Source organism: Rana temporaria, chromosome 5 (genome assembly GCF_905171775.1).
Source record: "Rana temporaria chromosome 5, aRanTem1.1, whole genome shotgun sequence".
Taxonomy (NCBI): domain Eukaryota; kingdom Metazoa; phylum Chordata; class Amphibia; order Anura; family Ranidae; genus Rana; species Rana temporaria.
In genome coordinates this window covers 322,775,387-322,793,745 of record NC_053493.1, presented here as the reverse complement: position 1 = coordinate 322,793,745, position 18,359 = coordinate 322,775,387, and positions in this window count along the sequence as shown.

Below are 18,359 nucleotides of genomic sequence, written 5' to 3'. Positions count from 1 at the left end.
ATTCTTGACTGCCTATGCACAAAGCTTTTTAACATGTTTAAAGTATCTTTTAAATTGAATATGTATGATAACAAAAAATCAAATGTTGTCCATGGTGTTGAATTTGGACCTCCTTTGTAATGCAGCCTGTTACAGGGATACATGTAGACATATTCAAGATGATTTACAAAAGAAGTTGGACATTTTCCCAATTCAAAGTGAATGTTCACCTAGCTTAATGAATAGGGCCAGGCTGTGTTTACTGCAATCATTTTTGGAACAAAAGAAAAAAATGGATTTTTGATTGAACATAATTGGATTTTGCCTGTTTGTGCAAGCTGAAATCCACTTTATTTCCTTTGTTCGTGACTGGGTATGCATAGTAAAAATAGCATTGCCGTATTTACTAAACTGTCACAGTTCATTGTTTTTAGAACCAACCTTTGTCACTTTTTAATGAGAGAATAAAGGCCTAATTTAATGTGCATCAATCGTAGGGTGATACTACGTATGCACCAGTAATAAGTGTGCCAACGCCCCGATAATGTGGAATTGGACTGAGAACTAGTAAGTTGGGCTTTAAAGGCACACGGTACAAATAGTATGAAAAACTAGAAAAGGTTTTTATTATTGATATAGAAATATCATAAAAGCAGTTATAGGTATAAAATCACAAATTAAATTAAATAAATAACTGGTTCCACACACAAGGTTCACATTCATTGTATGATTCTAACATAAAGAGCTTCAAAAATAGAAAGCAAAATCATAAAGTGGGTTATATCACAAGTGACCAGGTGGTTTATCCAGAGGAACAGGAGGGCTTGCTCAACATGTTGCGCGCTTTTGGGATTAGCGCTTCTTCAGAAGCATAGATATCTCATTAGAAAATAACCCGCGTTGGTGATAATCAACGACCGGTCTTATATTAGCCTAAAGTTGGTTGTAATCCACAAGGGAATAATGCTTCAACCAATTAGGGGAATGATATCATAAAATGAAAAATAAAGTTGCATAACGTGGTATGGCAGTTAATTGCTGGTAAGCAATAGACAGAATGCCTAATCCAGGGATGTGTTCACACAGTGGGATATATACACAGGGTAGTCAGCCAAGCACGGCTAGGCAGGTGGGTAAATCTGCCTCGACGATTGCCAGACTGAATAGCCTCAATCCATATGCATGGAGAGGGTAACAGAAATTGGCAATGAAGTCCTTAATGGTTCGCAACAGTGTATAACTCTGTGTGTCCCTGGTGATTAGGTGGCACCAGGAATCCATTGCAGCTCTTAAACAGGAGGGGTGTGGCCTTGACAGGAAGGAGTGGGTCAGATTTAAATTAGGGGGTGCATGAGTTTAGTCAGGCCTAGGGCAGCACAAAACCTAAATACACTACTGACTGCAATGTTCATCTTCTTCCTGCCTCTGCCCCCCACAGAAACTCTATTCAATCCTGTAGCCAGTGGCGGCTCGTCCATAGAGGGCGCTGGAGCGCCGCCCCCTCTGGCTCTCGCCCGCATGAATGTAAGTTATTGTTGCCAGCTGCCGCTGGTCTATTCAGATGTCCGGAAATTGAGCGCCGGCCACCTGAATAACGGCAGCTGGTTGGCTGTGCGGAAGTGCCTATCAGAGCCGCTGTGACAATTGGCACAGTGGCGACAATTGAGGGGCACAGTGGCTGCGTTTGATGGCATGGCACAATGGTAACAATTGATGGCACAGTGGCTGTGTTTGATGGCATGGCACAGTGGCTGCGTTTGATGGCATGGCACAGTGACTGCGTGATGCGAATTGATGGCATAGTGACTACATTTGATGGCATGGCACAGTGTTGATAATTGATGGCACAGTGGCTGCGTTTGATGGCATGGCACAGTGGTGACAATTGATGGCACAGTGGCTGCGTTGCATGGCACAGTGGTGACAATTGATGGCACAGTGGCTGCGTTTGATGGCATGGCACAGTGGCTGCATTTGATGGCATGGCACAGTGGTGACAATTGATGGCACAGTGGCTGCATTTGATGGGCACAGTGAGGCTGCAATTTTTTTATTTTATTTTTTTCGTTTGCGCCCCCCCAAAAATGTTGAGCACCAGCCGCCACTGCCTGTAGCTGCTGCCTCACTTCCTGGCTGAATGATGGTTAGGGGTTAATTTGCTAAAGGCAAATAGATTGTACACTTTGTAAAGTTCAGTTGCACTCTGCAAAAGAAATTGCTTCAGAGCTTAGTAAATGAGCAGAAGCTCTGCTGACTTCCATCATCCAATCACGTGCTAACAACATTTATTTTTTTATTTTTCCTTGCACATGATTGGGTATTCTTTGCAAAGTGAATCTTTACCTCATTTACTAAGCTCTGGAGCAACTGCACTTTTCAAAGATTACAGTCTATTTGCTTTAAGTAAAACAACCCCGTAGCCTCGATTAACCTGGTAGTCAGCGCAAAGGCAGCCATCAATCAATACAGAAGATACTAGATCAGAGCAGGGCAGGGTAAGACATTTCACGGAACACTAACAGTATGGTCTTAGGACAAGGTAGGCTGTAGTATGGGCACAGGCAAGAGATATTTGCTGCCAAGTTTGGCCTAGGCCAGGATACAGCATTGCATGGAAGTAAAGGTCTATGTTTTGGGAAAAAAAATAATTTCAAGGCAAATGACTGTACAGTAGTGTGGCAGCCTATAATAGTTTAATTAAATGTTTTTATAAATTCTTCCTCTATGAGTGTCTTATCTTCACTTCTGCTTTGGGAATAAGCATTTCCTTGGAGACCAGAACAGTAACGCTACAATATAAGAAATCAAATTCTGCATACATTTTCATTTTATACAATTTTTCTAATTGCTCTAGTGTATTTTACATTAATAATTATATGGAGGAGCTATGTAAACATCAGTAATAACTGTTTACATGTACAGTACATGCTAGACATATGTTTTATCAAGTGGATATGTATACAGTAGACAATGCATAATATTCTAACTGCATATTAAACAGACATATACAGATAATTTGATTCAAAGAGGCTACAAACAGAATTTTCTCGTAGTTGGCTTTATTTTGGTGAGAAATCAGTTTTAACTTTGACCCCCCCCCCCCTTCAACATTTCTAGCCACAGCAAATTATTAACATAGCATTTACCTCCTGGAATCCACCAATCCACCTGCCCCTAGCTCATGCACGCCAACAGTAGTGTGTGTTCAGCTGAAAAAAAGCCCCTCCTCCAGACAGAGTCGTATCTAGTGAAAATAGCGGCTATCGCAAGCACTAAAACTGCTCCCCTGTCGAAACATTTGAAACCCATCTTTCAGATTTTACCTTGGGTAGTTACATATCCTCTTTATGGAGAAATCTGGGGTTTATTAGACCCCTGATCCCTCCTCTGCCCTCCAAGGCCAGGTAAATGCAGAACCAATACTGGAAGTGATGAAATCTTCATCACCTAAGGCCTCAGTTTTCACAGAGGAGAGGGAAAAACCGATGTTCCTTCTTCTTCTTTGTGCGCTGCCAATCTGACCAGATGGAATGGGAGAGCCTGAGAGAACAGAGGAGGGCTGAGGCTGAACGCAGCAGGGATAGCGCTGCCATTGTCCATTATCAAAGGTGCTGAAAAGGAGATCCTGCCTATGCTCGGAAGGAGGGAAGAAGAGACCCTCAGACCATGGTAAGTGCCTTGCTGCCCAGCCACTCAACAGTGCCCTCTTCATATGGCACCCATGGTACTTGCCATGACTGCCATACCCTAGATACGCCACTGCCTCCAGATGAAAGAAGAAATTGCCCATGAAGACTCCTGGGATGTATGACATCATTTTGGCCAAGGCCAGAAACCAGGAAGCTGTATGTAGATGTAAAAGGATCCTTCATTGTAGTAGTCCCAAAGTTGGACTGGTTGATAGTTTTTGCTCTGATGGGGACCTGTATATTCCCACTTATTTTGTACAATTATATATTTTCACAATTATTTATTGATATGTCCATGAAGTCAGGATTTTTGTAGTTTGTACTAGTGACCTCTGTTAAAGAGGGATATTTGCTGAAGAAGAGTTCAGATTAGTTTATCCTCTCTTCAGCAAGATTATGTTACTACTTGCTTAGGCATTTGGCATGACTGGAGTCAGCCTGCACAAGCATTTTCTCCAAGACAGCAATTAACTCCTAATATTATTTCCAGCCAAATTATGAATGTTAGAGTATTGGTTCACTTTAACCACTTCCTGCCCAAGGATGTCATATGACATCCTGGACTTTCAGTGGGGATATCTGAAAGATGCCTGCAGCTACAGGCATCATTTAGATATCCATCTCTTCAGCCGGCGATCCTGTGCACCATAAGTATGATCATAGCGGCAGTTCCGCCGCTTGATCGTACTTATAGGCTACGGGAGGGGACGTCCCCCCCTCCCGCCTGCATCCGGTGCTTTTCCGGGCTCTCCCGTGCCATCGGAGATCCGGAGAAACGATCTGCCGGCGCGGGATGGGAGGTATAGAGATGTCACCCCCAGGTACCGGAATGTAAACAAAGCCGCAATTGCGGCTGAAAGCATGAGATCCGTGTATTTTTTTTCTCGATCTCATGCTTTCCAGCCTGGAGGAGACATGTGGGGTCTTATTGACCCCACATCTCTTAATAAAGAGTACCTGTCACGAACCATTCCTATTACAAGGGATGTTTACATTCCTTGTAATATAAATAAAAGTGATCATTTTTTTTTTAAAAAAGTGTAAAAATAAAATAAATTTAGTAAAAAAAAAAAAATTTTTTTTTAAACGCCCCTATCCCCAGTAGCTCGCGCTCAGAAGCGAACACACATGTAAGTCGCGCCCACATATGTAAACGCAGTTCAAACCACACATCTGAGGTATCGCCGTGTGCGTTAGAGCGCCAGCAACAATTCTAGCACTAGATCTCCTCTGTAACTCTAAACTGGTAACCTGTAAAAAAAAAATAAGCGATGCATATGGAGATTTTTAAGTACTGAAGTTTGGCGCCATTCCATGAGTGTGCGCAATTTTAAAGCGTGACATGTTAGGTATCTATTAACTCGGCGTAACTTCATCTTTCACATTATACAAAAAAATTGGGCTAACTTTACTGTTTTGTTATTTTTTAATTCATGAAACCGTTTTTCCCCCCAAAAAAAGGCGTTAAAAAAATTATTGCGCAAATACCGTGCGAGAAAAAAAAGTTACAATGACCGCCATTTTATTCCCTAGGATGTCTGCTAAAAAAACATATATAGTGTTTGGGGATTCTGAGTAATTTTCTAGCGAAAAAATTATGATTTTTGCATGTAGGAGAGAAGTGCCAAAATAGGCCCGGTATGGAAGTGGTTAATATCACTCATTCATCCATCTTGTTAATTGCACTCTATCCTGTTTAGATGACCCATGAATGTTTGTCATCTATATAACAGATAAAGATGGCTTCAATTAATTTATTATGAGCTCTTTTTTTTCCACGGCAGCATGTGTGAATACATTACTGTTTCCATCATGTACCTGAACACTGTAACAAACTTTAATTAACATTTTATTATTACCATTAATATAGTCCCCTGGGCCTTCTTCTCATACTGTCTGGTTCTACCTTTCTACATTATTTATTATTCTGTCACTCACATCTAACCTCCTATCAAGATTCATACCAACCAAATGCATCAAGAATATATGATTTTCTGCTTCAGCAGCCTATTGCAAGAGATCACCCTTGTTGCATTGTTATTCCATAGTCAGAAGAATTACATGCACATACCATGTCAGTTCTGTGTATGAATGGGTCACTGATCACCCTTAGAACTGTAATAAGAACTGAAGAGGAATGTGTAATGCTCTGCACGCCAATGAAACTGAAATTGTTCATTCGTTATGGATGTATCCATGTACCTGATCTTACATAATGCATCTAACAATTTATGGTGTAAGGCTTTGAAGGGATTCATACATTTTTAAGACTGGCTAACGTAAAATGATTTCTGCATAAAATGTATTTTCAGCTAGTATACATTTTTTGTCCAACAGACAAATTGAAATATACCTTCTCTAGTGAAAGCTGATAAGCACTGGATGGAACATGGAGGTGTTTGCACTTATCCATGGTCTCTGTGACCTCTGCAAATGGAACATTATGATTGGATACTTGTTTCTAGAAGGAAGTAGGGGAAGACACATGTTCAATAATAAAAAAAAGAGAGTGTACACAAAAACCCAATGGAGAAATGAAAGAAGACACTGCAGATCTTAAAGTTCTTTTCATTTATGGGGCGAGAACAAGAATACTGCAACTTCTAATTATTTACGTTCTGCATGCTGCGTGAGAAATCTCAAGATTAACCTGGCCAAAGAGTTTTTTTTTTGTTTTTTTGTTCAGCCAGCGGGCCGAAAATCAGGTGAGTGGAGCAATTCCCCATTTTTGAGGGAGGTCTTTTTTACATACATGTTCTTGACTTATCTAAGCAATCTTTTTTTTTTTTTCCAGAAAAGTTTTTATTGAAAGTTAATGTCAATACATTCAGATATGCATTACATAAGTAAGTGGTTAATATGACACATCTAAGCAATCTTATGTATGTTATAATAAGAAGAATGTATTGTTTTTATAGGGTTTCTAGTTGGCACCTCAAAAGTAATGAAATCTGTTACAAGATAAACTTTTTGTACAGTCTACAGCCTTATGGTCTGCCAGGACCCAATGCATTTTTCCTTTTTTTATTCATTGGCATTCAAACAGTAAATGACGTATTCTCTATTTATACAAGATGGCAATGATTGGTTACCAATCTCAAATCAATGTTATAAACTGTTGTCGTTTACAACCTGACAAAATTATCTTTAGTTTAAAAAGTAAAAGTTTATAAATGATATCATTTAAATACATTACTTTTGCTATAAGTTGGGTTTTCACAAGGAACTGGCAAATTTATTCTGTGGGCAACCAAACATTTAAAATGATTGTTCTGGAATGATCCTAGCAACAAAAGGAAAAAGCAATAATAAAATGTGAGGCTAGAAATATGCTAGTGGATTTAAATTGCGCGCCTAACTGGAATCAGATTTGTGTAATGCCAGCCTCTCCGTGGATTACTCACTCACACAGAACGCTAGGACTGTTCGTCTCACCCTTCACTACATCCTTCCTGTCAATCTGGGTTAGCTGAATACTTGCCAAAATTGGCAATATAACTCATAGCTAATGCCTTCGTTACAGCATGTTTTTCTACCTGCATTACAGGATGAAGGATTTACAACCTGGCTTCCGGGGAGCCCACTACAGCTACATGTCCTTCAGGGTTTAATTATTAAACCATTGAAGATCATATGTGGAACATCTACTCCACTCCATCTTTCATGGATCAATAGCAACTATCACAATTTGTTCAGCTCTCTATCTGAGCCTCTTAGGTCACTAATGGACTTGAACCCCATTGAATACATATTCTGCTTTAAAGTACCACTTCTACATTGCATGTCCCTGTTCTACAAAGCCATCCTTGCACCACAAGGGCCTCCATACCTGGACAATTTTTCCAGCTGGGAATCTGACCTACAACTCTCACTCACAGATTGGCAAAAGGATAAAATCGTCCAACTATCACACATCTCCTCTATATCATCAAAAATGGCTGAGGTGAATTATAAATACTGACTGGCTGGCACTACACACCAGTAAAACTATGATTCATGTTTTCATCCATCTCTCCCTCATGTTGTAAAGAATGTGTCAAACAAGACTCTCTAATGCTCACATATTGTGGCACTGTCCACTTATCTGCCCATATTGGTGCAAAGTGCTTCAGTTGATAGCCCTGATACAGGTATCAGGTGTTGAACAAGAGATGGTCAGAGACTGCAGACATGGTACAGGAGATGATCAAAGACTGCAGATATGTAACAAGAAATGGTCACAGATTGTGAAAATGCTACAGTAGAGCCTGACCCGTGGTCAATGTTATTTCATTGTACAGCCAAACCAATAGGCCGATACAAACAGTCTATAACCCCTCACCTACTGAATGTGGCAAATTCCCCCATTTAGAATTTTTGGGGGCAAAAATCCATTCCTTCTATCACCCAGTGGCTGCATAAGGTAGATGACATTTGCTTCATGGAGGTGCTTATGCATATTTCATGAGTGTCCCCCAGTCGCCATACCAAGATATGGGCCTGTTGGTTTGAGGTTAAAACATCTGCCTTGTATTTTATTATTATTTCTGGTTCCTCAGAAGTATGTTTGCTGATTGGACGATTCTAAGCATGTGATTATTAACAAAGAAATAGTCTATATGAGAGTGTGCCTGATGAAGGGCTGAGTAAAATGTGTACTGCCAGTCACCAGTACGGTCGATTGAATACCTGCCAAGCATTGAAAAGAGCATAACATCTAGAAAGTTCACACAAAGAGATGAGAGTCTCTGAGAATCCAAGACTGCGTGGGACGGGGTTCCATTATATGGCGATCAAGAGCAGCAGAGTGGGAGAGATTAAAATCGCCACCTATGATTAGATAGTTATGATCAGATTTAAAGAGATGGGAGAAAACTCTGGACAGAAAGCTATTTAGTCAGATTTTCGGAGCATAAAGGACACAGAAGGTAACTGCTTGTGTTTGCGATAAGCCTTGTACAATAATGAAGTGGCCCTGTGGATCTATAAAGGATTCAGAGTAAGTGAAGCTTGAACAGTATAGCGATACCAGCCTTTTTACGGGGATTAAATGCCTGATAAATGCGAGGGTATTATTTGGTTGCAAATCAGAAAGGAGCCCCCCTTATCAAAGTGTGTCTCTTGTACCAGAATAACATCTGCCCCAGTCTGACTAAACTCCTCAAGTGCCAAACGCCTCTTCCTGTTAGAGTTTAGGCTGTGAACATTCAGTGATAAAATCTTAGCCATGGTATTGGATGAAAGCAGAAAGGGCAAGACTTATCTGATCCAGCAGTAGAAGAACCACTATAGGATTTTGCCAGACCATGGGTGGTGGAGGTGGTATAGACACCAGATCCCATTTCGGGAGCTGAGGGAGAGGTATTTCACAGAAAGTAGCAAGGTCTTCCAGGTAACGAAGCACTGAAGATTTACCCTGATGTTTTGCTGTTAGGCTAAAGGAGAATCCCCAGCGATAAGAGATATCTTTGTCCTGCAATGTGTGCAGGATGGGTTGAGGAGTCTGCGCTTCTGGAGGGTGATCTAAGAAAGGTCAGGATAGAGCTGGATCTGGGTGTCTTCGAAGAACACTTTGCTATGAGAGTGAACTTGTCCCATAATGCATTCTTTCAAGGGGTAGGAGTGGACCCGGCAGATAACATCTCAAGGTTTGGAGGTTGAGCTCTTTGGTTGTAGGGCCCGATGTGCTCTGTCTATTTCAAAATGCTTAGTTGGGGGGTCCCCCAGCAAAGTGTTGAACAGGGTCTGCAGAGTAGAGTGGAGGTCCTCTGGGCCTTCAGGTTCCAGCAGACCTCGCACTTGAATGTTATTCCTGCGTCCCCGGTTATCTAAGTCCTCGACATGGCACTCCGGATCCCGGACTTGGAGGTCGACAAGGGCCCGATCCATCTCTCGAGAGATGGAGATAGAGAGCTGGTGAAAAGGCGTAGGAAAGGGGGGAGAGGCGTCCGGCGCCATCTTGCCTGTGTCCCCCGGTGGCATGTCGGCCATGATAAAATAGTCCCAGAGGCTGGTAGAGGAGCCCGGCGGGGATTGAGATGATCCCCGGTGTTTAGCAGAGTTTGCTCATAGAGCTGGAGTGTAAGGTCCCCATAAAGTTCAGAGAAGCTGTGGGCTATGAGAGAGCTAAGCCCTTAAGCATCCATGCGGTCACGCCCCCTCCACTGCACTGTTTTGGTGTGGAGACATCCTGGTGGATTCATATTTGTTGGAACTTTTCTGTGACACTTTGGATGAACATAGGAAAGAACACTGTCATCACCCATAAACTATGCACTGGATATTTTCACTGGATATATATACAACAAAACTTGTTTTGTTTCATTAACTTTATAATTTAAGTACAACTTTTGTGTATTTTGTTTTTTTCCATTTGTTTTGATCGGACACTTTTGTAGTTATTTGGGTTATGAGAGAGCAACTATATGCAATACCTATTCTGGTTTCTATTTGGTCGTAAATTCTTGTACACTTGTTTTACTATCTTCATTCAAACTTGCATTAAAAACATATTAAATAAAGAAAAAAAATATGATGTACATCAAATATATGTCTTATGATAAATTTACCAATAATTTTTTTGGTCATAAACAGCTGATAGCAGCCATAATTGGAAGTATTCAGTTCTATGCAGCACATATGTCATATTGTATTTATATAAAGATTGATTCCATAAAGTAAATAAAGTATATGGCTTTATCTGCTTTGAGTTTGTGCGCCGTATCTCAATTACTGCAGTCTAGCATGTATAACATGGTTAATGCATGTTGAGAATGTAGATTGCCTCCTGCAGTGAGATGCCTTCAACTTCAGATATCTAATGTTCCCTTAAAAATTTGTGCAGGCATCTATGACAAGCTAAAAATATGCTGCTGAGCTTTATGCCTGGTGTCAGTTGAGGGATTTCATTTTTCTTTATTTTGCCTCCGTTATTTATTTCTAGGCAGGAGGGTATCTTGAATTCCCACATCAAGGCATACTATTTTCTCCTCTTTGAAATGAATATTCCTGCAGCACAGTGACACACGGAATGAAACTACAGGCAAAGATTTGACACATATTGGAAGTAGTGTAATCAGAGTGAGTTATTCACTACTGGTTACAGACAAACTGACTACCCAATGTAAAGAAATTACAATATTGTTCTAATGATTTTACTGATTACAGGCTCAATTCACAAAGCTTTAACACAAGGATAAGAAGCTTTGTTTAAGTCATGTGACTGTTATTTTCAAATTTTATTAGACTGAGCTGAACATAACTGTTCTTTTTTTGTATGTGCTGAAGAATAGGCTTTGACTGCAGCAAGCCTAATGCCGCATACACACCATCACTTTATGTGATGAAAAAAAACGACACTTTCTGTGAAGTAAAAAATTACGTTTTTGAAACTTCAATTTTCAAAGACGAAGTTGCCTACACACCATCGTTTTCTCACAATGATCTTGCAAAGTGAGGTTACGTTCCACCACGTTTTCCATTGAAGCTTGCTTCATAAGTAGCTTCTGGGCATGCGTGGATGAAAAAACGTCTTAGAAAACGACGTTTTTTGCTACACACGGTCAATTTCTGTGAAGTAAAAAGTGCACTTTTGAAAAACGACACATAAAATTGAAGCATGCTTCAATTTTTTTTGGTCGTTTTTTACAAGACATAAAACAACGTTTTCCCCCACACACAGTCAATTAAAGTGACGTTTTTAAAAACGTCATTTTTTTTCATCACATAAAGTGATGGTGTGTACGCGGCATAAGAATGTGTATTCGTAAAGTGATTGTAAAGCCTTTTTTTATAGCCTCGGCTCTTGTGCACATTGCTGGATTAAGATCGGGCTCAGGTAAGTATTTAGAGAGGCTGCGAAGGGAGCTACTTGCAGAAGGTTTTTTATCTTACTTCATAGAATGCAGTAAGGTAAATAACCGTCTGTCTTTACAACCAACTTGCTGACTGCTTAGTAAAAAAAAAACCTTAGGCCCCTTTCACACCTGCGGACCGTATGGCCGCTTTTTCATCCATCCGTTTGCAGATGAAAAAGGGACACACATTGGTTCCTATAAAATTGCGGGTGTCAGCGGATGAACATTCGTTGACACCTGATCTCGTCCGCCTCCGCAATGATCTGATTATGCAGACGGAAGAAAACCCTATTTTTCCTTCCGTCTGCGGATCGGATCGGATGAACATGGACATACGGTCCGTGTTCATCCGATCCTCCCATAGGGGAGAGCGGAGAAACTGCCCTGTTATCTGCCGGCTCAGCGGGGATCAATGGAGCAATCCCTGCTGAGCATACGAAGGCGGATCATTACTGATCTGCCCCGTGTGAAAGGGGCCTTAGATACACTGCTTTGTTGTTTCAGAAGCATGTAGTATGAGGGGTCACTTTTCATTGAAGTGCAGGTAAGGAGGACTTGTGCTGATAAACAACATTGCCAATCAGAGCCAATGTGAGACCCATTTTCTGAGAGATGACTCCCAACTGGCTGCTAAGAAGGTGGGAGGAAACAGAAGCCAGAGCCGTCACCCGTGGAGAGCAGGAGAATGGGAGAGCCATTGCCACTGTGTGCCTGGGAGAAGCACCGCATAGATGGGGTAAGTGCACCAGTCCATCCCGCCAACTGACCGATGGGGGGTGTGGGTGTGACAATGACAAGTGTGGTGGTACTGCTTGCTGATCCCTCAAAGTAAATTACCACTGGCCGCCATTGTTATCTGCACAATTCTACAGAACCTGCAAAAGAAGGTCAGCAGTAGAGAAGGAAACTACAGCTTGTCTTTTCACAACCTGTGCCACTTCTCCCGTGCAATCTTGTCATTTCTGATTGGTGGCTTATTTGTGCCTACTGCAATCCTTTTCAATGACAATTGTAGGGATTGGGGGGGGGGGGGGGGGGATTTTTCACCCTAAAGCTGAAATCCTGCTCATTCCCTTTGAGATTGTAAGCTCTAAATTGCAGGGGCCTCTGATTCCTCTTGTATTGAATTATATTGTAACTGTACTGTCTGCTTTAATGTTGTAAAGCGCTGCGCAAACTGTTGGTGCTATATAAAATCTGTATAATAATAATAATATATCACTATATTCCCAGCGCCCCGACAGTAGAGATACTGCTTCCTCCCACAGCAGCAGCATTGCCCAACTCTCCCCTCTGCTGTCCTGTCACAGAAAGCCAACTGGGCTGCCGGGCGACTCGGTTGGTGAGGGGGCGGGAGGCTGGGTGGGCGGGTGAAAGAGTGGGCAAGCAGCTGGGAGGCCCGTTGGGTGAGTGGGCGACTGGCCAATCAGGGAGTCGGCGGGTGGGGGAGCAGAGAGATGGCATCACCTCTCACCGCTTAACACCCGCCCTGCATCCCTGCAGTTCTGCCCTCACTGTGCAGGCAGCCCTGGGCAGTGGCAGGCAGCAGAGAGATTACTCTCTGCTGCCTGACTGGTAATCTGCTGCCTGATTCTGGAACACAGCAAGAGTCCACCTTAGAGAGACACAGCAAGAGACCACCTTAGAGACACAGCAAGAGACCACCTTAGCAGGAACTCAATTGTAGCAGGCAAGTGACAATCCACATCGTGTGACAGGCGACGTGGCAAGTGACAATCCGCAACATGTGAAAGGTGACGTGGCAAGTGACAATCCGCTACATGTGACAGGCGACGTGGCAAGTGACAATCCGCAATGTGTGGCAAGTGACAATCCGCAATGCTTGGCAGGTGACGTGGCAAGAGACAATCTGCATTGTGTGGCAGGTGACATGGCAAGTGACAATCCCCAACGTGTGGCAGGTGACGTGGCAAGTGTCAATCTGCATCTGTTGACTGGCGACGTGGCAAGTGACAATTCGCAACGTGTGACAGGTGACGTGGCAAGTGACAATCTGCATCTGGTGACAGGGGAAGTGGCAAGTGACAATCTGCATCTGGTGACAGGTGACATGACAAGTGACAATCTGCAACGTGTGGCAGGTGACATGGCAAGTGACAACCCGAAACATGTGGCAGGTGATGTGGCAAGTGACAATTTTCATCTGGTGACAGGTGACGTGGCATGTCACAATCCGCATCTGGTGGCAGGCAAAAGTGGCAAGTGACTTAGGCTCCCACTGATTCTACATTATGGTGAGTTGAACTATTTCATTTTATATAACAATGTAATAATATAAATAATGCGCTTCAATCATCCTGACACCATAACAACCATGGTGCCAGGATGATTGAAGCTCCAACACCAGCCATTTCCCTGATAAAATGCCCCCAAAAGAACATATTTTCTGGCAGTGCCCCTCCCGAGACTAGACTCTGGATACGCTCCTGGTAAATGCACTGTAAAGTGAAGGAGACATGAAGAGTTGAAGGTGTGTCTGTAAAGACACGCATCACAGGAAACCTGCTGTCTTCATTCTGTCAGGCAGATTTCCCTTTGCTTCCTATATCAGAAACACAACATAACACAAAAAATAAATAAATCATTAAATAGGGAGAGGAAATCCCCTCTTAGACAGTTCTCTTCATTGGAAGATTTTCCCTTACCTCCTGTTCCTGTGTCAACTCAATACATTTCTATTTCCCTAAACTTTCTGTATAGAAGACAATTGTCACCAGGACAGATATAGAGGATGAATCTCCCAAGAGAGGATAAACACTGTATTACCAAAAGTATCGGGACGCCTGCCTTTAGACACACATCAACTTTAATGGCATCCCAGTCTTAGTCAGTATGGTTCAATATTGAGTTGGCCCACCCTTCACTGAAACTAAGGTGCCAAGCCCAACCCCTGAGAAAAAAACCCCTCTACCAAATGATTTGGACCAGTGCACAAAGCAAGGTCCATAAAGACATAGATGAGCATGTTTGGGGTGGAGAGACTTGACTGGCCTGCACAGAGTTCTGACCTCAACCCATTAGAAAACCTTTGGGATGAATTAGAGCAGAGACTGTGAGCCAGGCCTTCCCGTCCATATCAGTGCCTGACCTTACAAATGCGCTTCTGGAAGAATGGTCAAACATTCCCATAGAGACACTCCTAAACCCTGTTGACAGTCTTCCCAGAGGAGTTGAAGCTGTTATAGCTGCAAAGGGTGGGCCAACTTAATATTGAACCCTACAGACTAAGACTGGGATGTTATTACAGTTCATGTGCGTGTAAAGGCAGACGTCCCAATACTTTTGCTAATATAGTGTAGAAAGCAATAAACATCCAACCCTATCTCTAGAGGTGTATTTTTCTTAGAGTTCTAATCTTGTAAAACATCCAAGGCATTTACTTTAATTTTGTTGTAAATCTGTTTGCCAGCTTTTAATCTTTGCTAACTTGTCTTAAGTAGTGTTATTTCATTCCTTATGTTTCCTTCACTCATTATCAGTACCCTCAATCCTTAAGATTTAAATGATTATCTTTAACGCCTTGTCATATTTAAAAATCTCTATTCAGTCAGATTGGTACTATTGTATTCCTATAAATGTTTGTAACTGTAGTTATTAGTTAATTTTTTAGCTATATTCAGGCCATGCTGTTATGTCAGATAACACAGAAAAGCTGAAATTCAGTATATCTTTAAGTTTTTGTGTCATATACTTTGCTAATATTATAACTGGGCTCAGTAATGATGTTTGTTCAGATACAACAATGAATATTTGATAGTAGGATTACATGGTACACACAATCAAATACACTCATATAAATGCTCATATGTATAAAAATCAACAATTTATATATAAAAAATATATAATATATTTACAAAAATCAAAAAAAAAATCTGCCTGATTTTTTCTTAAATGCAGAATATCAGTTTTACAAACAAGCAACTGCTTGCCTGCAGAAATTCAATATATGTATTTTTCTGTTATTTTATACTGTTCTCTATGCATCTCTTGGCTGATGTGCAAAATTGATCAGAACATTATGTGAACAGATGGACTATCATTGATCTCTTTAGAGTACCCTTTAAGTTTTATGTGCAATTTATCAAGCTGAACGAGTTTACCCCATGTGCCTGCTAAATAAAACAAAACCAAAGTACCTACAGATAATTACATTTCCTGAAAGGTTAATGCATGTCTCAATCGCTCCTGCATAGGTTAAAGCCAACCTGAGACAAGGCTGTATATACACAGTAAAGCTCATTCATTAACATGTCACAACATATATTGTTTCAGGAATATTGTTATTTTTTATGGGAACAAAACAAAAGTACAATGTAGTGAGAAAACATATGACCTATTTTTTTATTTAAGATAAAAGTTTTTCTTATAATAATATGTTTATTCAGAGGCAGCTAGTGCTCCATTTTTTTGGGGGGTTGCAAACAAAACCCCCAAAACATCAAACATGAAGGAGAATGACCCAATGAGAGTGTAGAGGTGCACTGCACAGCACCACAGAGCATCAGAAAACTCTACAAATGAAGCGTGTTGCCTGCAATCATGGGATTGCATTGGTATCACGCTTCCCATAGTTCCTGGCGCCCGAACACAGTGCACTTAAAGGACCTTTTTTTCTTTTCTTAAAGAGCCATTTTTTTGTGATTGGCTTTACTGTAAAGGAAAAGGGAAAATTTATTATCATACTTACCGTAATTTTCCTTTCCTGATGGACTCCATGGCAGCCTACGTGTGGGTTAATCCCGCCTCCTCTCCAATGTGATAGGACCCCATACCCATAAAAGTTGACTCACCGCCCAGTACTGGTGTTCCGTAACTATCCCGACTCCATAATTTCAGGGTGGGAACTCCGTCTGCCATGGAGTCCATCAGGAAAGGAAAATTACGGTAAGTATGATAATAAATTTTCCTTTTTCCTGACTGACTCCATGGCAGCCTACGTGTGGGAAATAACTAGCCAGGCCACACGGGTGGGTATGCTGAACAAAAATATATTTTAATTTGTCCCATCAACTGACAGAACTCTTAAACCAAAATTCACAGAGGAAAGAGATGCAGGCTCAACACAATAATGGGACATAAAGGTATTTATGGAAGACCAAGAGGCCGCTCTGCAAATGACATCTGGAGCCACGTGACGAGCTGCCGCCCAGGAAGCTGCCATCCCTCTGGTGGAGTGAGCTGTCACCGCCTGCGGAGGAGCCAAGCCCTTTGCCCTATAAGCCTGCTGTATTGTCTGAACGATCCAGGCTGCGATTGTTCTGGTAGAAGCCTTTTTTCCTCTGTTACTGCCTGAGTGAAGGATAAACAAATGATCGGAGCGTCTAAAGGGAGACATAATTTGGAGGTACTCAGTAAGGATCTTGCCCATGTCTAGAGGGTGAGTCTCGTTGGAATACGGAGACCTGAAAGTAGGGAGGACAACTTCTTGATTTTCATGAAAGACCGACGAAACCTTCGGATTTGAACCCAGCATGGGTATCACAACCACTCAATCCGGGAAGAACATAAGGAACGGCTCTTTGTGACCAAGAGACCCGATCTCCGATACTCTTTTAGCCGAGGTGATGGTGACCAAAAATGCAACTTTGGCTGAAAAGTCCTTTATAGAGGACGGGGAAGGCCCCGATGTACTGAGCCCACTCAGAAAATCCAGAACTAGTGGGAGATCCCACTTGGGGAATCTTGGCTTCCTTTGAGGTCTCAACCTTGATGCCCCTCGAAAAAACTATTTGACTAGTGGGTGTACTGCCCAAGAAATCCCAGAGAAGGCCAACAAGGCCGAGATCTGAACTCTCAATGAGCTTACGGATAGGGGAAGCTCTAACCCCGTTTGGAGAAAACTCAATACGTCTTGGATTTCCGGATTCCTAAAGGACCTGCCTGAGGCCGAAGAGAATTCCACAAATTTAGCCCAAATTCTTCCGTAAACTCTGTTCGTGCTTGCCCTTCTCGAGCTCATCAGTGTGGAGATCACTCCAGAGGCGCAACCAAGTGACTCCAGCCTCTCCGTCTCAAGGATCAGACCGTTAGTTTCATCAGAGCCGGACAGGGGTGTAGGAGTGACCCCTGGGAGAGAAGGTCCGGTCTGACCGGTAGAGGTACTGGGTCCCGATAGCTCAGTTGGACCAGGAGAGGGAACCATGGCCTGTTCGGCCAGTAGGGAGCTACTAGCGTCACTTCGACCTCTTCTGCTTGAAGTCTCCGTAGAAATTTCAGGATTACTGGGATCGGGGGGAAAGCATATGCCCTCTGAAACCTCCACCGATCCGTCAAGGCATCCATCCCAATTGCCTGACTGCAATGACCTCTCGAATAAAACTTCTCCATCTTGGCATTGTGCGGAGAAGCTAAAAGATCTACTTGGGGATTGACTCCCAGAGACAAGATCCATCGGAATGATTGAATGTGGAGAGACCACTCGTTGATATCCACCTGAGTGCGTGAAAGAAAGTCCGCCTGGGAGTTCTGTACTCCGGGAAATAAAAGACTGCTGTCAGGTTAACCAAATTTTCCTGTGCCCACTTCATATAGGGTTCCGACCTCCCGTAGAAGAGATGAACTCCGTGTCCCTCCTTGTCTCTTGACATAGGACACCGCCATGGTGTTGTCCATCCTCAACAGTACCGACTCTCCCTTCAGGAGTTGGGAGAAGGACTGGAGGGTATACCAGGCTGCTCGAAGCTCCAGGATGTTCGAGCCCGGATTGTGGAGGCGAGCATCCCATCTGCCTTGCGCCATGCTTGTACCACACAGGGCCCCCCATCTGGAGCCACTGGCATCGGTCGTCACTGTGACCCAGGAGACTGGGGCGATAGAATGGCAATTCAGTAGATTT